Consider the following 18,941-nt stretch of genomic DNA (forward strand, 5'->3'; position numbering starts at 1 on the left):
CAGGAATCTGTTCAAGCTCCTTCCTCTGACGGGACTGTTCTTCCTTCTCAAACCCTCACTCGGATTCCCATCTCCAGCTTTACGCTCCCTGCTAAACAACTACTATTTTTTTTTCTTCCAGATCTCAGCCTAAACATCTCTTCCCCAGGGATCGCTTCCCAGACCTCGACCTGGTGCGAATTCCCCTGTTGTAGGATCCCCTAAAAATCTGTGCTTCTCCCCATATAACATGCATCACAAATGAGATTCTTTGTTTACTATCTGTGTTCTCTGGTAGGACAGAGAAACTCCCCAAGGGCAGGGATCATGTCCAGAGTCTCTAGGACCCAAACCCGATCCATAGCCAGATGCTCAATAAACCACCGTTGACTTGCATTGTTCACTTTAGTGGTGACGCACACACACGTATATTTGGGGCATGTTGGTGTCTGAGGACCCAGCGTGGAGAAGGGAGAAGACTGGGTGGAAGCAGAAGGTAGGGTCCAGCAGCAAGATATTCTTACAGCATATCTTTTCATATTGAAGGCTCCATGCATTGAGGGAGTCAGAAGGCAAAGTAGAGACAGAAGGTTTCGGAGCTGAGCAGTAAGGCACTCTGTGACGTTCCTTATGTAACCTTTGTTGAATAGAAGACAGAACAGAAAAGTCAATGTCACAGAGCAACCTCTGCTTGTCTGGGGTTGGTACAAAAAGATGGAAACTGAAAGTCTTTGAATCCTGGCCATTGTCCAGTCTCACCAGGACCAAATAAATCATTCTACGTGTTCAGTGCTTCCCTTTCCTTCCTGGTGAAAATGAAGAGGCAGAAAGTGTGTTTATAGCAGGAAGAGCTTATTTCCTTACTGTCCCGAGAGAGTGAGAGTATATCATTTATCTTTAGGTGTGAGAGAACCAAACACAAGAACAGATGTCTTCATTTTATTTATTTTTTATTTTTGTAAAAGATTTTATTTATTTATTTGCGAGAGAGTGAGGGAGGGAGAGAGCACCTGAGCAGAGGGAGAGGAAGAGAGAGAAGCAGACTCCCCTGCTCCCCTGGGATCCCGGGGCCCCGGGATCATGACCTGGGCCAAAGGCAGATGCTTAACCAATTGAACCACCCAGGCACCCCAAATCTCTTGATTTTAAAAAGGGATTCTCAACATGGGGGAAAGGACTAAGAAGCAGTGACATTTGGCTTGAAAAATTTGGATAATTTATCAGAATTCTTCAAAAAACTAGATACACATGAAAGAGAGAGTGCATTTGATTTTTCTCTATGTACTTTGAGTGTGTATGAAAAAGACAGAAAAATAAAATGGATATGGAAAATGTTATTAATTGGTGAATTTAGGTGACGGATGTATATGGGTATTTCTTTTAGTATTCTCTGATTTTTCTCTGTTTGAAATTTTGTCATTAAAAATATCATCATGATTAATAAAGGCAAAGCTTTGTATTTTAAAAATATTCTGTTAGGCCCATCCACGTTGCCTGTCGAAGCTTTATTTGCTGACCCCCGACATTCCTCTCCCTAGATTCTGTCTCTCTACCCGCTTAGAATGCATGAGAATCTCTGCTGGAGTGACATGCTCAAACCCTCCCCCTAGACGTCTAGCCAGTCCCACCGAGAGCCACTGCTCTAAAGGTAGTGACATTGGAGCCACCTCCCAAAGCAGGTTATGCACCATCATTCTCCTGGAGAGTTTTACAGCCTTTGAAGTTTTAGATATAATCTTCCTTAGAGGCGGATGCTTGAAGCAGATAAAGCAGATAAGCTTCCCAAGGTCCTTTGATTATAAATGCGTCTGAATGCTGAAGGCTAAGGGTTTAGAGTCTCTGGAGTATTACAACTCCCTCACTTCTCCCTTGTGATTTGACGGCTCAGATTTTTGAAGCTGGCACATACCTTTTGTTTTGCTCTGCTTTGTTTGCTTTTCTCTCCTGAAAGAGCTATGATCCAATCTGCCCAGCGAAGTTGCTAGTGGCAGCATTCCCGGAGGCTCCCATCTCCAGATGATGTCAGACTTCATGTGACCCAACCGCCACGCATCCAGAAACATTACATCATTCCAGGATGTGATTCCTTCTAATTGTCACTTCTTATTGTCACTGTGCTGCTCTTGCTGCTGTGGCCACTATGAGCAACAAGCCATAACTGCAAGTGGAGTCAGCTGTGTCCAGGTCCGCAGTCAAGGCTAGAGCAACAGTAGACTCACCTGAAGGTCATATTACCCCGACCAGATACGGTGACTTCTGGGGCAGGCCGCACAACACGTTAAACAACCGTAAGACATTACAGTTGAAGATCAGAAATGAGAGGAAGGTGGCTTTTTGCTGGCCAGATGTGGTAGCATGTGGTTTCTGTTCTGTTGAGTCAGGTATTTTGGTCTGTCAGGTGTGGGCAAATTATGTGGGCAAATGCTAGAGTGAATCATCCCTGTTGACCGTCTAAAGGAGATTGACTCTGAGTCTAAAACTCACATACGGACAGGAATGGTACAAGAGGCCTTTCGAGGGGCATTGAAAGACAAGGCCTACTTTATTCTTTTATATTATTATTTTTAAATTTTTATTTATTTATTTTAGAGGGAGAGAGAGAGAGCAGGGGGAGGAGCAGAGGGAGAGGGAGATAATTTACAGCAGACTCCATGCTGAATGTGGAGCCCAAGGCGGGGCTTGATCCCAGGACCCTGTGATCATGACCTGAGTGGAAATGAAGAGTTGGATGTCCAACTGACTGAGCCACCCATGGGTTCCTCATAAAGCTTTTTATGAAATCATTAACAATTGTGTTTTTTGAACAATATTTACTTAGGAAAATGATTTCTATATTTAGACAAGGCCTACTTTAAAGATACTTGTAATCCATAGTCACCTCAAAATAATGACAGGCAACATCTGGGGGTAGAGGGAGAAGATAGTCAATATCCATCTGTAAAGCTAAGTATAACAAGAACAATGGAACTTGAGCTCTTAACAAGTGCCAGGTGGTGTGACAAGCACATAATCAGGTAAGGAGGCCACCCTTTGCCTTGGAGCGGTCTTTACCTTATGTCCTGGGGGGGTGTCCCATTAGCGTCCAATTGATGATTGCCCCCACCTATTAGCAGCCTTTTGCCATGTGGAGCAATTCAAATACATCTGCCTTTGGATCAGCTTGAGCGCTTCCCAGAGACAAGCTCAGGTCCAAGAAGGATGGCCTCAGTCACATGGATCTCTGCAGCCTGCAAACATTTGGCCGCCATGTCAGATCTGAGGAAAGCAGGGAACTATTAGTCCCACTCCAGTTCACCTGGAGCTTCAATCAAATGACTCCTTCTGCCATGATTTCCTCTGAGCAACAAGCCTTTGGTTTCTTTGCCATCTAGACAGCTTCATGTAACTTCGCTCATGCGGGACCTCATCTCACATCTCTGCCTCTTATCTGATCTGGAGATCTGAAAAAGCTCTTCCCTAAAACCTCTTCCTTTCCCTTCTCCCACCCCACCCCCATTTGTACTTTGACTCCGTTTTTAAAAACTAGATCAGGAGTCCAGGTGAGATTTGCTCCCCTACTTACTCCAGGCTGTGTTCCCCGGGCTAGCTTCCCCAGTGAGCTGAGGCCCCTGGGTCGCTGCCCGCTGCCTCAGCTCTGGTCTCCTAGCAACCGTCAGCCTTCACAGTTTGGGACGTGGAGGTGTCAAAGGGAGCCAGGGTGGCAGAGGTGAGAATGTGAGGAAAGCTCTTGCTCCCAGGCCCTGAAGTAAAGAACTGTTGCCTCACAATCATTGATATTACCGAGGGGTTGGCTTTCCCTGCACATTTAAGAATCAGCCCTAAGGGTAACAAATCATTCGCCAAGGAGTGCAGGGCTGCACTTTGGTGCCAGAAGCAGAGACTTCTATTTGAAAGATGCTTAATGATTCCTTACTTAGTCTGCCCTGAGGACCGATGGAAAAACAGTAGGGTTCCTTTTTGGAACAAGGACAGTTAGACTGACTTGTCATGAATCAAAGATGTACTTCAGGTGTTCTTTGAGAAGAATGCCATTTTCAAGCCAGATGATATCTTAGGACCATGTCGCTCAAGTATCATATTTTTGTAACCTGATAAAATGAAGCCCAAAGAAGTTAAATGACTCACTCGGGGGCTCTCCCAATAAGGAGAAGTTGGAGTTGGATAGAACACTATCCCCCAGTCCCAGTCCAATGCTCCTTCCATTACCTCATGCTCCCTTCCAGAGACAGTGTGGATGCGCACTGAGCCACACTGGTTCACAACACGGTCAGGGTCATGGGTTGCAAAACAGCTGGATGCTTCTGGGGGTAAGTCTTATGTTATAGACAAAACAGAACTAACTGAACCACATGACATGTGGTTCACTTGTACCTTACCTCACTAACAACATGTTTCTGGTTGAGCTAACCAGGCCAGACAACAGTGAGGAAATATTTTTTTAAAAACCTTTAAATAAACTAATCAGTACTCACCCATGAGTCTGTATGGAGGGATGTACTCCTGGCTTGATCTTTAGTTTAGGGTCAGAGGAATGGTGTTATTACCCTACACCAAGCTTGAACAGTCTCTGTACTGGTCAAAATTCTTCACTGTGACAAAAATCGAACTCAAACTACCTTTAAACAACAAAAAAGTGGGAATCGATAGGCTCATGTAGGTAGGAATAATAACTAGGGTAACTCAAAGAACCCGAGAAGCTGCAGGAGCCAGGCTGAAGGACTGACATTGGGACTTGTTCCTCCCCATGGCTTTCATCTCTGGGTCTGTGCTTCACTCTCTTACCTCCTCTGGAAGCAAGTCTTCTCTATTTGATTAGAAGGGTGTCCACAGTCATCCAACGTTGTGTCCTTCTGGTACCATGCCCCCTGAGCCGTGACAGTGATTCCTTCAATTGCAAACGGAGAAATATCAGGGAAGGACCCTAAGAGACCCAGCTGGATTTCATACCCTCTCTGAACCATCACTGTGTCTGGGAGGAATAGAAGCTGTGATCAGCCAGACCTGTGTTATTGACCCGTGACTCCGCGAGTAGGTGAGGGATTGGAAGTGTAGTTACAAGCATCAGGAGCAATAGGAAAGCCTGCCCTTCTGTATAACAGTAAGATGATAGCTAGCACCGCCACCATCCACTACATCTTGTTTTCTCTAAGTGCTGGCATCCAGCACGATTGCCATTATGTCATGCTACTCCCCCCTCCAGCCCACATGCATAGATATGGACCCTTAATAAACTTGGATGATGACATTGGCAGTCCCAGGAATTCTTGGCAAGTTAATCAGCCTTGTCAAAATTGATCTATCTCAGTGGACCCTGCAAGAATCCTCCAAGGACTCGTGGGCAGGAGACAGTGTGCTGCAATGAAGAATGCTGGAAGGGGAAACAAGGGATCTGGGTTTTGTCACTGACCAACTCCGTAACCTTAGGCAAGTCCCTTCCTCTCTCTGTTTGTTTCTAGAACTGGAGAAATTGGCCCAGGAGATCACTAAGACCCCTCTAGCCCCCATATGCCACAGGTGCACTTCAGGTGACCCAACAGAGCAGGTCACTGCCCCCTCTAGTGGTTAACTTAAAGTAGGAACAGAGTTCAAGTGTATTTTAATTTCAAGATGAAGAGAGGAACAACTTCCTCCAGAGTTTGACAGGCACATTCCGGTGGAATGAGGTCGAAAGACAAACTTCTCCCATCCAAGTACTGACCAGACCCGACCCTGCTTAGCTTCTGAGATCAGACGAGATCAGGCTCGTTCAGGGTGGTATGGCCGTAGACTACGTACTGTATGGTGACTAACATAATATAATAAAAAATTATTATAAAAAAAAAACGGCAAACTTTGGGGGGCAGAAGGACACCGTTGCTTTGTCAATTGAAGCTCTTAAGAAGTGCAAAAAGAGGGGCGCCTGGGTGGCACAGCGGTTAAGCGTCTGCCTTTGGCTCAGGGCGTGATCCCGGCGTTACGGGATCGAGTCCCACATCAGGCTCTTCCGCTATGAGCCTGCTTCTTCCTCTCCCACTCCCCCTGCTTGTGTTCCCTCTCTCACTGGCTGTCTCTCTCTGTTGAATAAATAAATAAAATCTTAAAAAAAAAAAAAAAAGAAGTGCAAAAAGAGACCACTCTCCTGCTGGGAAATGTAGCCACTCTGCCATCCATTCACTGAGACACTATGTATCCAACCAGTATGTGTTAGAAAAAGGAAACTGAGAGGACCGAGGGAAAAAAAACTCAGAGGAGAGTGTAAATAGCTCTGTAGACAGAGAATGAGAGGGAGAGAGGTTAGTCTCACGATTGCTGTTGATCAAAACTCATTTATTCTAGAAATGTTTATTGAACATTCCCTGTGTCCTAGGCACTGATTGTGATTTATAGCACTGAAGATAAGAGAATTCACAGTTCCAGCCCTCCCGGAGTTTATATGCTAATATATAACACAAACATTATATACATACAAATACAATAGTGCCAGAAAGTAGAAAGCTAGTGTATTCTCTGCACTCATTAAGGGGGCACAGCCCTTGACTTTGGTATCAGAGGTCTCCCTGAGGAAGAGATCTTTGAGCTCACTTCTGAGAGTACTAGCACTGCGATATTGTGATTTATAGTAAATATATATAGTGGTATCTTTCTCCAGTTCTTGACACAAGACTCCTGAAACTGTTATGATATCCCAGGTGAGAGGGGCGTCTTTTGTTCGAGTAAATGACTCTGGCTGGGCTCCTGGCTGGCTCCTGGATGAGGAGTGGTCACTGGAAAGACCAAGCCATGACTGGAAGGTTGGCATTTTCAGCCCTACCCCACACTCTGTTGAGAAGCAGGAAGGGCTGAAAATAGAGTTAATGACCTATTGTGCCTACGTGGGGAAGCCTCCATAAAATCCAATAAGATGGGGCTCAGAGAGCTATGTCTATTTTACCACAATTAATTTTTTTACATACTACTATTCTCCTATGTATACAACAGTGGCCAAAATTCTCAACTACCTTGATGTGTGTCTTGCCCAGAGTGTGAGAATACTTAGCAAGAAGAGATAAGAAAAAAATTATGGCACACTACCCAAATCATAGAAGTCCTTGCTCTTGGATGAGAAAAGGAAGGGGCTTTTTTCCCCCATTAATCTAAGTAATTGATCTATTCCTATATATGTCTATTCTTATTTCCTATCACTTTAGAAATTCTACCTTATTCCCTATATCTAGGATAATAAGCTCGATCTAGGATATAGAGAATAAGGTTTCAACATAATTAATCATAGTATTCTGTGAAGAGCTTAATCCAACATTTCTCTTTATTAAAACAAATGTTAACAGGGCACCTGGGTGGCTCAGTCGGTTGAGAATCCGACTTTTGGTTTCAGCTCAGGTCATGATCTCATGGGTTATGAGATTGAGCCCCTCTAGAACTCCGTGCTCAGCGGGGAGTCTGCTTGAAGATTCTCTCCCTCTCCCTCTGCCCCTTCCCCCACTTGTGTGTGTGCATGTGCTCTCTCTCTCTCTCTCTGAAATAATGAATACACCTTTTAAAAATTTTTTAAGAAGATAAAAATATATATATACTAGCCAATGAGTTGGCCCGGACCCACAATTCTCAGAAACATTCAACACAGGGAGTAGAAGCAAGTGTAATACACTAGTCCCACGTGCAAGTGCCTTGTAGTAACTGTAATTCGCATTACGTTCTACAGCCGACAGAAAGCTGTGACCTACTGTGCATTATTTTATTTGACCCTCATAATAACCCTGCAAGGGAGTTAATCAAGTATCACTGTCCCTATTTTAAAGGTGAAAACGAAGTCTCTCAGAGGATAAATTACACATCCAGGGGTAAATAAAGAATAAGAGGAAGGGCAAAGACTCAAACCCAGAAGGCAAAAATCCATTTTCTTCAACCGTGTCATGGGGCCTCCCTTAGCACTTAGAGCAAACTGCTTGATATAAAAAGCAGGCCAAGGATTCTATCTCTTTTAAATACATGCACTGATTTCATTCTCATTCAACTTTTCATGCTTCGCCCTTTCATTATATTTTTTCTTCAAGATGGAAAAAAAATACCTCAAAGCTTTATTTTGAAAAAAAAAAAGGCCAAATGTAAACGTCTTAAAAAGAAAGACTCGAGAGAGTTCTGTTTCCAGCTAGAAGGAGGACTAAAAATATCTGACAATCTTTCAGCTCTAAGCATCTCAAAATGCTGGGTAAAATAGAACAAATCCTCTGTTAACTCATAGCTGAGAGGGCATGAAAACAAAAGGAGAATTGCACGAGCTAGGGACGGAAGGGAAACTGAAAACAGAAGTGAGCTTGCCAGCTATGCTGGAACAGCAGGCTGTATCAGTCAGCCTCGGTTCATCAGGGGGACCTCAGTGCCCACCTGGGAAACGGTGACTGTGCCTTGGGCTTGTTCAATACAGGGTCTGGCACAGAGATTGACCTTCTGAACACTAACATTTATTTGTTTGTTTTAAAGGTTTTAGACACGGGGCTGGATTCCAGGATCATGACCTGAGCCGAAGGCAGACACTTAATCAGCGGAGCCACCCAGGCGCCCCTCCCCCTTTTTAAAAGATTTTATTTATTTATTTGAAAGAGAGAGAGTCTGGGGCGCCTGGGTGGCTCAGTCGTTAAGCGTCTGCCTTCGGCTCAGGGCGTGATCCTGGCGTTCTGGGATCGAGCCCCACATCAGGCTCCTCCGCTGAGAGCCTGCTTCTTCCTCTCCCACTCCCCCTGCTTGTGTTCCCTCTCTCGCTGGCTGTCTCTCTCTCTCAAATAAATAAGTAAAATCTTAATAAAAAGAGAGAGAGAGAGAGTCTAAAACTAAGGGTTTAAAAGGGGTAGTGAAGGAGTAGTTTAAAAACATGTACCTTCTAACACAGAGAGTAAGCAAGAGGGCTTACCTGAGTAGACCTGGCTCTACGTGGACGAAATCCTCCCTGAAAATGTAACACCACCCCCATGATCAAAGGTTAGGAACTATTATTTATGGTGCCCTACTGTGTGCCAGACACAGTGCCAGGACCTTTTCATAAATCCTCTCATTGAAGCAGTTTGAACTTCACCCCATGGGCACTGAAGGGACAGTCAGAAGCAAGGCAGGGCGGTGACACAATTACTGACGGTGCGAGAATGACAAGAAATCATTTGTGTCTTTACCCTTCGTTTCCATGCACAAGGTGGTAATATCTGGGAAACTGACGGAATGCTGGAAATGTGAAACAGTGGGGGGTAGAACCACCCAAAGGTGAGGACTGTCTATATTAACTCCAAACTTCACATTTTCTGAGACTGCCAGGGAAGCTAATCACCATTTACTCCTTTGTTTCCTTGGATAAATGCTGCACAATTCCTGAAAAGTTTACAGACTAGTTAGGAAATCTTGCAGTTGGAGGTGGCCTAATCTGGAACCTGACCCAGATAACTCTATCATTTCGACACTATAGCACCTCCTTTGACAAATGGGATGGTGTCTCAAAATACAAGATTCCCTGGAGTGGAGAATTCTGAGGAATAGCAAGAATCTTCTCCTTCCTCTCCTTTGTCATCATCATTACCATCCTATCTCCACATTTTATATATGTAGTATGGTATAATCTATATAGTACAGTATAATCTATATAGTACAGTATAATTTATATAGTACAGTATAATCTATATAGTACAGTATAATCTATATAGTATAGTATAATCTATATAGTACGGTATAATCTATATAGTACGGTATAATCTATATAGTATAATCTACATAGTATAATCTATATAGTATAGTATAATCTATATAGTATAGTATAATCTATATAGTACGGTATAATCTATATAGTATAATCTACATAGTATAATCTATATAGTATAGTATAATCTATATAGTATGGTATAATCTATATAGTATGATCTATATAGTATAATCTATATAGTACAGTATAATCTATATAGTATAGTATAATCTATATAGTATAATCTATATAGTACAGTATAATCTATATAGTATGGTATAATCTATATAGTATAGTATAATCTATATAGTATAGTACAATCTATATAGTATAGAATAATCTCACTATATAGTATAGTACATACCATAGTGTACCTATTATACACCTATTATACACCAACCGTGCCTTGCTTAACAATCCCTCCAGGCTGCTCTAGTTCTACAATGGTCACATTATTCCATCTCCATTTATTCACCTGACTAGTAGCATATAAAGGCCAGGATATTTCCTCTTAACTAAGGGGAAGAAACTGAGGGTTGTTGGAGGGGAGGGGGGGAATGGGGTAACTGGATGATGCCATTAAGGGGGGCATGTGATGTGATGAGCATTTGGTATTATAGGCAACTGATGAATTACTGAACTCTAAACTGAAACTAATGATGTACTATACATTGGCTAATTGAATTTTAAGAAAAAAATTGAATTTAAAGAAAAAAAAAGGCCAGGATATTTCTAAACTCCTACACTGTACAGGACAGGACAGTCTCCACCATAAAGAGTTATCAGGCCCAAAACGTCAGAAGTGCCCTGCCATGGGGCGCCTGGGTGGCTCAGTTGTTAAGCATCTGCCTTCGGCTCAGGGCGTGATCCCAGGGTCCTGGGATCGAGCCCCACGTCGGGCTCCCTGCTCCGCTGGGAGCCTGCTTCTTCTTCTCCCGCTCCCCCTGCTTGTGTTCCCTCTCTCGCTGACTGTCTCTCTCTCTGTCAAATAAAGAAATAAAATCTTAAAAAAAAAAAAGTGTTCTGGGGCGCCTGGGTGGCACAGCGGTTAAGTGTCTGCCTTCGGCTCAGGGCATGATCCCGGCGTTATGGGATCGAGCCCCACATCAGGCTCCTCCGCTATGAGCCTGCTTCTTCCTCTCCCACTCCCCCTGCTTGTGTTCCCTCTCTCACTAGCTGTCTCTCTCTCTGTCAAATAAATAAAAATAAAATCTTAAAAAAAAAAAGTGTTCTGCCAGAAGACATTTTCTGAAATTAAATTCTGCTGTGCACGCAAAGGTTTATGCGGTATAGACTTGCTCGTTGAATGTGAGCACGCACGCAGTATCGCTGATGTGAGGTGCAGTGACCAAAGGGACAGTCTGCAGGTGGCAGTACTAACAAACTTCATCCCACAAGATAATGTCCAGTTTTTAAAAACGGACTGCTAAAGGTTGAAGTAGTAAAAATAAAATTTGGGTTTAAAAAAATCCATCTGAAGACAACATTTCAAGGACATACATGCCGTATAAAGAGAGGCTATAAGTTCATTGAAATAGCAATGGTCCTCTTAATATTTGTGTTCAGAATTCACCTTGACAATCTATTTTAGGTAAAAAGAGTCCTAATAAGTACAACAAAATCAGATTTAGGGCATGATAAGTACATATCTTTGCCTTTGAATGTCTTATAGTATTATTGAGTTCATTTATTAAAACATCTGTGAAGTGTCCTTTTCATATTCATTACTGACTTTTGTTAAATATTTTATCTATAGACCCAAGGCCAGCAATACTAAATAGTTTAAGTTGTAACATATAAAACATTCAAAGAATTTCACTTACTAAGATATTAACATGCATTAACCAGGACTCCATTCAGCACTGAAATATTTATTAATACATTAGTGAATTATTTATTCCCCGGTTTTATTCATTTCTTAACATCTCAGCACTTTCGAAATTTAATTTCTTTAGGAAAAAAATCTCAAATGGATTTTGTCAGGTTTACAGAACTTAATGTCATAGCTTACAAAAAATATTGTTCTCCGAAGGGTAAGTTTTTCTTAGGAAATATAATTTAGCAAGAATGGCTGCGTATACAGAGTTAAGCAGTCAGAGAGTATACGGTATGTGAAGATGCAATAATGCTGGGAGATGGAGAGAGGAACAGAACAGCTAAATGGAAATAGAATGACAGCAGGTGCCCAAGGAGTCATAGTATGTGGCTAAATTAGTAAAATTAAGATGAGATTGCACCTATTTTTTAAAAATAAAATGCAGGTGGCTCATTTCCACACATAAAATCTATATTCGTTTCATAGCACCATTAACGGTAGTAATTTTAACAATTGACAGTTCGGATACATACCACACAGAGTCTACTTTCTGATTAAACCAAGGTCGGCAAATAGTTTCCTTAATTTAATGGCAAAAGGGCATTTGATGTGTGAGACTCCTTGAATTACACAAAGCATAAACTCCATAAGAAATGCTCCTTGTTTTTACTCCTTTTCTATATAAATCGTCACTCATTAAGCATTTGGTGGGAAGAGCAAAACAGTTTTGTAGCTGTATTTTAAAAATTACTAGCTGCAAAGGAAATTGCTAGATAATCTAAAAGTCATAGTATTGGTTTTTCAAATTCTGCAACAACAAATGATTTATGTGCCTGCTTATGAATGATTATCCGGCCATTTGTCTTTTCAAACACCATGTTTGTTCAGAATCAGTGGTTTTCAAAATGGAGTCAACACTTTAGTTTGCTTTGATGTTTGATCTTTTAAAACCCAGTGTTTGTTGTTGTCTCTTTGCATTTTTACCATTTACATGGTCACTCGTAATCCACCATAAATGATCTGCTGGCTATTTGCATTTTGCGTTTAGTGAATACTTAGTTACTATAATCCCTGATCATGGGTCTCCCACAATGTCATAATCAAGTTTCGCCCTGTAAGTAGCAGGCAGACATATCAATACAATGGCTCTTTCCCCAACAAGATATAAATAACCTAACTGGTGAGAAAGACAGCCCAACACGTACTTCTATGTTATTGTTTTTCTGTTAAGAACACAGAATTTATCACGGCTCACACAGAAAGTTTTGAAATGTGTTTTAGTTTCGTTAACCTTTGAAGTTCAGAAGCAACTCAGCAGAAGCGGAAGGGCATGATTATTAGGAAATAAATCATCAGTGGGGCCCCTGGGTGGTGCTGTTGGTTGAGCATCAGACTCTTGGTTTCAGCTCAGGTCATGATCTCAGGGTCACGAGATCAAGCCCCGCACTGGGATCCAAGCTCTGCGAGGAGTCTGCTAAAGTGTCTCTCTCCCTCTGCCCCTCCCCACGCGTGGGCTATCTCTAAAATAAATAAATAAATCTTAAAAAAAAAAAAGAAGAAGAGGAAAGGAAGAAATCATTAGTAATACATATCACTTGTGATTTTTTATAAATGGACAAGCAGACAGTAAAGTATAGATATGGGTGCTACTGGCAACGAAGTCCTTTAAAGTACTGTTGACAATGTCATTGAAAAGTGTGGCGCTATCCGCATTTTTTAAAGAAGAAAATGTTGTTCCAAAAGTTTAGAAACAAACTAAAACTATAGCAGTCTTTAGAAAAGAAGGTAATCAAATAATTCCAACAGGATCTCTTTTGTCAAATTGGTTCAGTCCACAATCCCCTCTAAACCACTAATTCCACCATAGATGGAGCCTACTGAGAAAATCTCTTGTTGTCACATGTTCTCGCTGTAGAAAATATTTGCGAGCGCGTTGTCGTCTGTCATTGTTTCTGAGATATATTTTTCTACATGTCAACACCTCTGAAAGGGAGATACACTTTACCAAAAAAAAAAATGCTATGTTATAGTGTAACTAACAATGTTTCTTATTCTTTGTGATCTATAAAATAATGGTCCATTTTTTAAGCAGTGACATCTTGGATTCAGTAAAATATAGTCTGTGTCAGGTAGGATCTGTGCTGAGGGGTTTACACTCACGTTAGAGGACGTTAGAGTGATCTGGCTGCTTACCCCGCTGCGCAGAAGTGCTAAAACTCACACTGAGCATGCTCTGACGTGACAGCAAGCCTGTGCTCTAGCCCAACGACGTCTTACGCATTCATACAAGGCTGACCGAGAGGACCCGGAACTAAGGTATGTGTAGAATGGGATCCATTTTATATAAAAATAAATGTCACATGATCATGAAAGCCTATTTGAGACATTTTCAAAAGCTCTATATTAAGAAAACACAAGTTAAAATCTTTTTTTTTTTTTAATTACCTGGATCAGGGCACCTGGCTGGTTCAATCGGTTAAGCATCTTCCTTTGGTTCAGGTCATGATCTCAGGCCCTGGGATTTGAGCCCCGCATCTGGGCTCCCTGCTCAGTGGGGAGTCTCCTTCTCCCTCTCCGTCTCCCTCTGCCCTTCCCCCTGCTTGTGTCCGCTCTCTCTCTGTCAAATAAATAAATAAAATCTTTAAATTACCTAGATCATAGTCAGTGGCATGCTGGTAAATATTTAACAAGTGGTTTTGGTAGGAGTAGAAAGAGTAAATCCCAGTTTGTTGTGTTTGCTGATTTCTCTGGTGTAAATACTCTGACTGTGCCAGATTTTAAAACACCAAGCTGAAAGCAAATAGTTTACAAAGTTCTTGAAAGGTTACTAACCAGCTCTGGCCAGCTGGTGGGAGGCTTCTGAGTTTTCCACACCACTGCTAATAAATGTTAACTAATGGTTAAAAGCATTTTTTAAATCTCACTCATAATCATATTTTATAAAATCTTATTTGCAATATTAATTCAAATCGACTTGCAAAGGAGGATTTAAAACTGCCAAAATTATCATAAAGCAATATATAACAGTAGGTTTGGCCTGTTGAAAAGGAGGATGTGCAGGGAAATAGTAAATTTGGTCAGGATATTTTTCTACAAGTATATTTTGAGATTCTGCAGTAAACCCACACTTTCAAGTCATAGTCTATAAATAAGCAGCATGAATGTGATGGGCAAAATTTAGGGATTTTCTAAGAGAGGAGGGGGGGGACAAAAGCTCAATAAGAAAATTTAGGAATTATTCTAAATTTGGGAGTGTTACAAACAATAGCAGAGACTGAAAAAGAGTGCCAAAAATTTTTAAAGCTTAAAAGAAAAAAAAAAAACATGAGGAGAAAATACGTTTTAATTTCATAAAATATGAACCGTTACATTTAGAGGAAATTATTTCACACGCTAAAATTGGAAAAATAAAAATTCAAAGATATCCAACTGTGATTTGCAAGCTGCAGCTGGAATGAGTTTACAAGACGATAGGCAAAAATGCCAGCATATCTAATAGAAGACTTAGCCAGGACAGTAGAAGTCAAATTCCATTACCCAGGCTCTAAGGAACTATCCACAGACTTGTTCTAGAATTTTCTTGGTTAACTCTTGCTTGAAATTTGTAGGGTGTTGGTTGCTTTTGAAAGCAAAATTGATCCTGTTTGGAAAATGGTATTTATTACCGTTTAACACCATCAACACCGAGCATATTTTGTACCTCTGTGCTTCTTTTTTTTCCAGAACACACTGGGTCAAGTGTACGCACTTGAGTCTGTTGGCCTCTGACTCCACGAACAGGTCTTTCTAGACAGAGTCCCGTGCCCTATGTGGTGGAACTTCTCAGCAAACACGTTGATGTTCTCAAAACACCTCTTCATTAAACGGAAGTTGATAGGAAGAGGAGCCAAGAAAAGTTTAAAAGGGAGTCTCTTCCTCCCTCACCTTGCTTCTCCATGTCCTCACCTCCATGTGGTAAAACTCAAAATGTCCTTTCTTCTTTTTTTCCTGTTGAAACCGTACTCAACCTACAGATGCATTTCAGATCCCACCCTCTTGAGACAAGCTTCCCTGACAAGTCCTGGTTCCCTCTCCAGAGTTCACCGAGTTTGCCTACACCACTCTGGTGTTTAATCAAAGGGCTTTTTTTTTTTTTTAAGAGGGAGGGAACACAGCAGGGGGAATGGGAGAGGAAGAAGCAGGCTCCCACAGGAGGAGCCTGATGTGGGGCTCGATCCCAGAACGCCGGGATCACGCCCTGAGCCGAAGGCAGATGCTTAGCTTAATGACTGCGCCACCCAGGCGCCCCCAAAGGGCTTGTTTTTATTTACCTATGTTGACAGGTATGTCTTGTCTTTCAACAGGCTTGAGGGGAAGCAGGATCTGCACGTCAGGTCATTTATCTACCACCCACTGGAGTGCGGGGCCATTCCTTCTTCTTGCCTCTTCCACAGACATTTACTAGCCAGCTACCTGTTTGTCAAGTACTTTACTAGGCACTGGAGAAAGACACAAATTTGAATAAACCACAGTACCTGTGCTTGAGTCCTATTATGATTTTGCCCCCTTTACGTGTTCAGCTTTATCTTAACACTTTTCTTTTAGTTCTGGACAGGCTAGAGGATATTCAACCTCCACATCACTGTGTTTTCTCCCTTCTGGGTTTTGAGCTATTTCCTGTGTGTCTCAGAATACTTTGCCTTCCTTGTTCCCATCCTATCCTCCATCCGCTTTATATATAACACCTACTCAATCCTTCTGACCTCAGTTTAGATGATACTTCCTCCAGGAAGCCCTCCCTGATCCCCAAAGTGAGGTGCCCTTTTTATGTGCTTCTTTGTATGTTCAACATTGCACTTTCAAAATGGAGTTATAATTGTCTATTTCTCTCTCATTGGACTCTATTATCTATTAGTACAGACATGTGTTTCTTTTGTGTACTGGGTATGAGTTGCATGTATGTTTAGCTCCTAATACCTAGTAGGTATTTTTTTTTGTAAATGTATTGAATGAGTGAATAAATGAATGTCACAGAGGTAAACAGGTCATAATCCCTGCCCTTGAGGACATCACCATCTAGTGGGGGAGACAGAAATGCAAACAGTTAATCATAATACAAGGTGCTAAGTTTTAGAATAGATATATAGATAAAAAGCTATGAGGTTCAAAGTGACTGATTTTGCCTGAGGAAATCAGGTCTTTCACCAAGGAGGTGATAGTTGAGCTGAGTTTTAAAGGATTTCAAAGTGTACCAGGTAGAGAAGCAACATACAGCAGGTGCTCGGTAACTAACTACTCTAGAATGTTCCAGCATACTTCTGTGCAGGTCTATAGTCCTGAATGGCTCAAACCTTTCATGTGCCATTTGTCTGTGTGTGTGTGTGTGTGTGTGTGTGTGTGTGTGCGCGCAAGAAAGAGAAGAATAGAGTATGGTTGAGAACGAAAGATTCAGCTAATGGGGAGAGTGGTAAGGACTGGATTTGTAAAAAGATTTGAAAAATGCATCAAATATCAATCAAATCAGTGGCTGCTGGTGGGACTATTCTCACTGACCACATCTATGGGTCTCCTAATGCCAGTCAATGTGAGGGGGAGAAATTAAACGACTGGAAAGAGGGGGTGCTTCACTGAACACATAAGGCAAAGTTCCTCGACTACAGACTCTAATAGTCTGGGAAAGGTTTACCAAGAGGAACAGAAAGCCAAAATTCAACACAAATCTAGCCTCTAGTGGGAATTGTCAAGCATGTCATTTGGAGTTAGGCCTGATTAACACATTATGATTCCCAACCTACAAAATCCTGTCCCCTCTGTGCTGTCCTTCAGACTGCAGGCAAGATGTGAAAAGTGCTATTAATGAAGAAAGTGAACAAAAGGAGACTTTTATCACCTTTAAGCAAACTAAGCAATGTTGATTAGCCCCTAATTTCTGGAGGAAATGAAATCTGAGGACGTTTAAGTTCACACAGGCCACCTCTCTGGGCTCACACCTGATCGTGGTGTCACACTTCACATTCTAGAAACAGCTGCTTGTGTTTCTCTGTACACACAAGTTATTCCGGCTCCCAAGCCTTTAGTAATATTTCCTTTGCTCAGGTTAACTTCCTCCCTTCTCCCTTCCACCATCATCAGCCAGCTAAAACCCGTTCTGCTCTCAAGACTCAGCTCAGCTCTGACCTACAAAAAGCCTTTTTTGAATCCCAAAGTTGTGCAATTACCCCTGCTCTGCACCCTTGTAGCATTTTTAAAAAGTATTTATTTATTTATTTATTGGAGAGAGAGAGATAGCAAGAGGGAGAGCACAAGCAGAGGGGAGAGAGGGAGAAGCAGGCTCCCCGCTGAACGGGGAGCCCGACTTGGGGCTTGATTCCAGGACCCTGAGAACTTGACCTGAGCTGAAGGCAGACGCTTAACAGACTGAGCCACCCAGGTGACCGCCCCCTCCCCTTGTAGCATGTTTACCTGTTTGTGTCTTGGCAACCCACCACCTCCTCCAGTACTGGGTCTTATTTATATTTATATATATATATTTATATTTATAGTGATCAAAGGGGAAGAAAGGGGAGGACGCAGCTTTGTTGAAGCTAGGGTTTGGGAACCCCGTAAGGAATGGATGAGTCAGGGCTGGGAAAGTCCAGTGAAGAAAGATGTCAGCCTCAGCTACCACAAGTTCACAAATCCCAGTGTGATGGCTTTCTGGACATGGGGTCCCAGGTTTACATAGAGCTCCTCCCAACAATTTGCCCTTTTGTTGACCTGCCATCAACAACAGGGCCTTCAGTTATTCACAGAACCTAATGAGCACCCACAAGAGAGCTCTTAAATGAATGAACAAATTAAAGAAGAAATGAAAGTGTTACCAGAAGTTTTACCAAGTGACACAATTGTCAGGAAGACAATTCGGGCAGCCATATGTAGGATGATTGAGGAGGGAAGACACCGGAATCAGAAGCGAGAGGAATCAGCGGGCTATAAAAACAGTTCAGGCAAGTGGTCACGAAGGTCTGGATTAAGGAGACAGAGATAAGGATGGAAAAGAGGGGATCAATCCAAGAGACATTTTGGAAGTTAAATCAATAGAACTTGGTGGCTGGCTGATGAACAAGGGGAGAAAAGGGGTATTTTTATTTTATTGTATTTTTAGTTAATTAATTAATTTGAGAGAGAATGCATAAGCGCAGGGGGTGGGGGGAAGAGGGGCATAGAGGGAGAGAGAGACTCTCCAGAAGACACGCTGCTGAGCGAGGACCCCAATATGGGGGCTCAATCCCACGACCCTGAGATCATGACTTGAACTGAAATCAAGAGTCAGACGCTTAACCAACTGAGCCACCCAGACACCCTGAGTTTATTTTTTTTTAATTTTTAAAACCATTTTATGTATTAAGTCATCTCTACCCCCATGTGGGGCTTGAGTTCAAGCGAGTCGCATGCTTTACTGACTGAGCCAGCCAGGCGCCCCAAGGATAT

The sequence above is a fragment of the Ursus maritimus genome, unplaced genomic scaffold (assembly GCF_017311325.1).
Source record: "Ursus maritimus isolate PB19 unplaced genomic scaffold, ASM1731132v1 scaffold_2, whole genome shotgun sequence".
Taxonomy (NCBI): domain Eukaryota; kingdom Metazoa; phylum Chordata; class Mammalia; order Carnivora; family Ursidae; genus Ursus; species Ursus maritimus.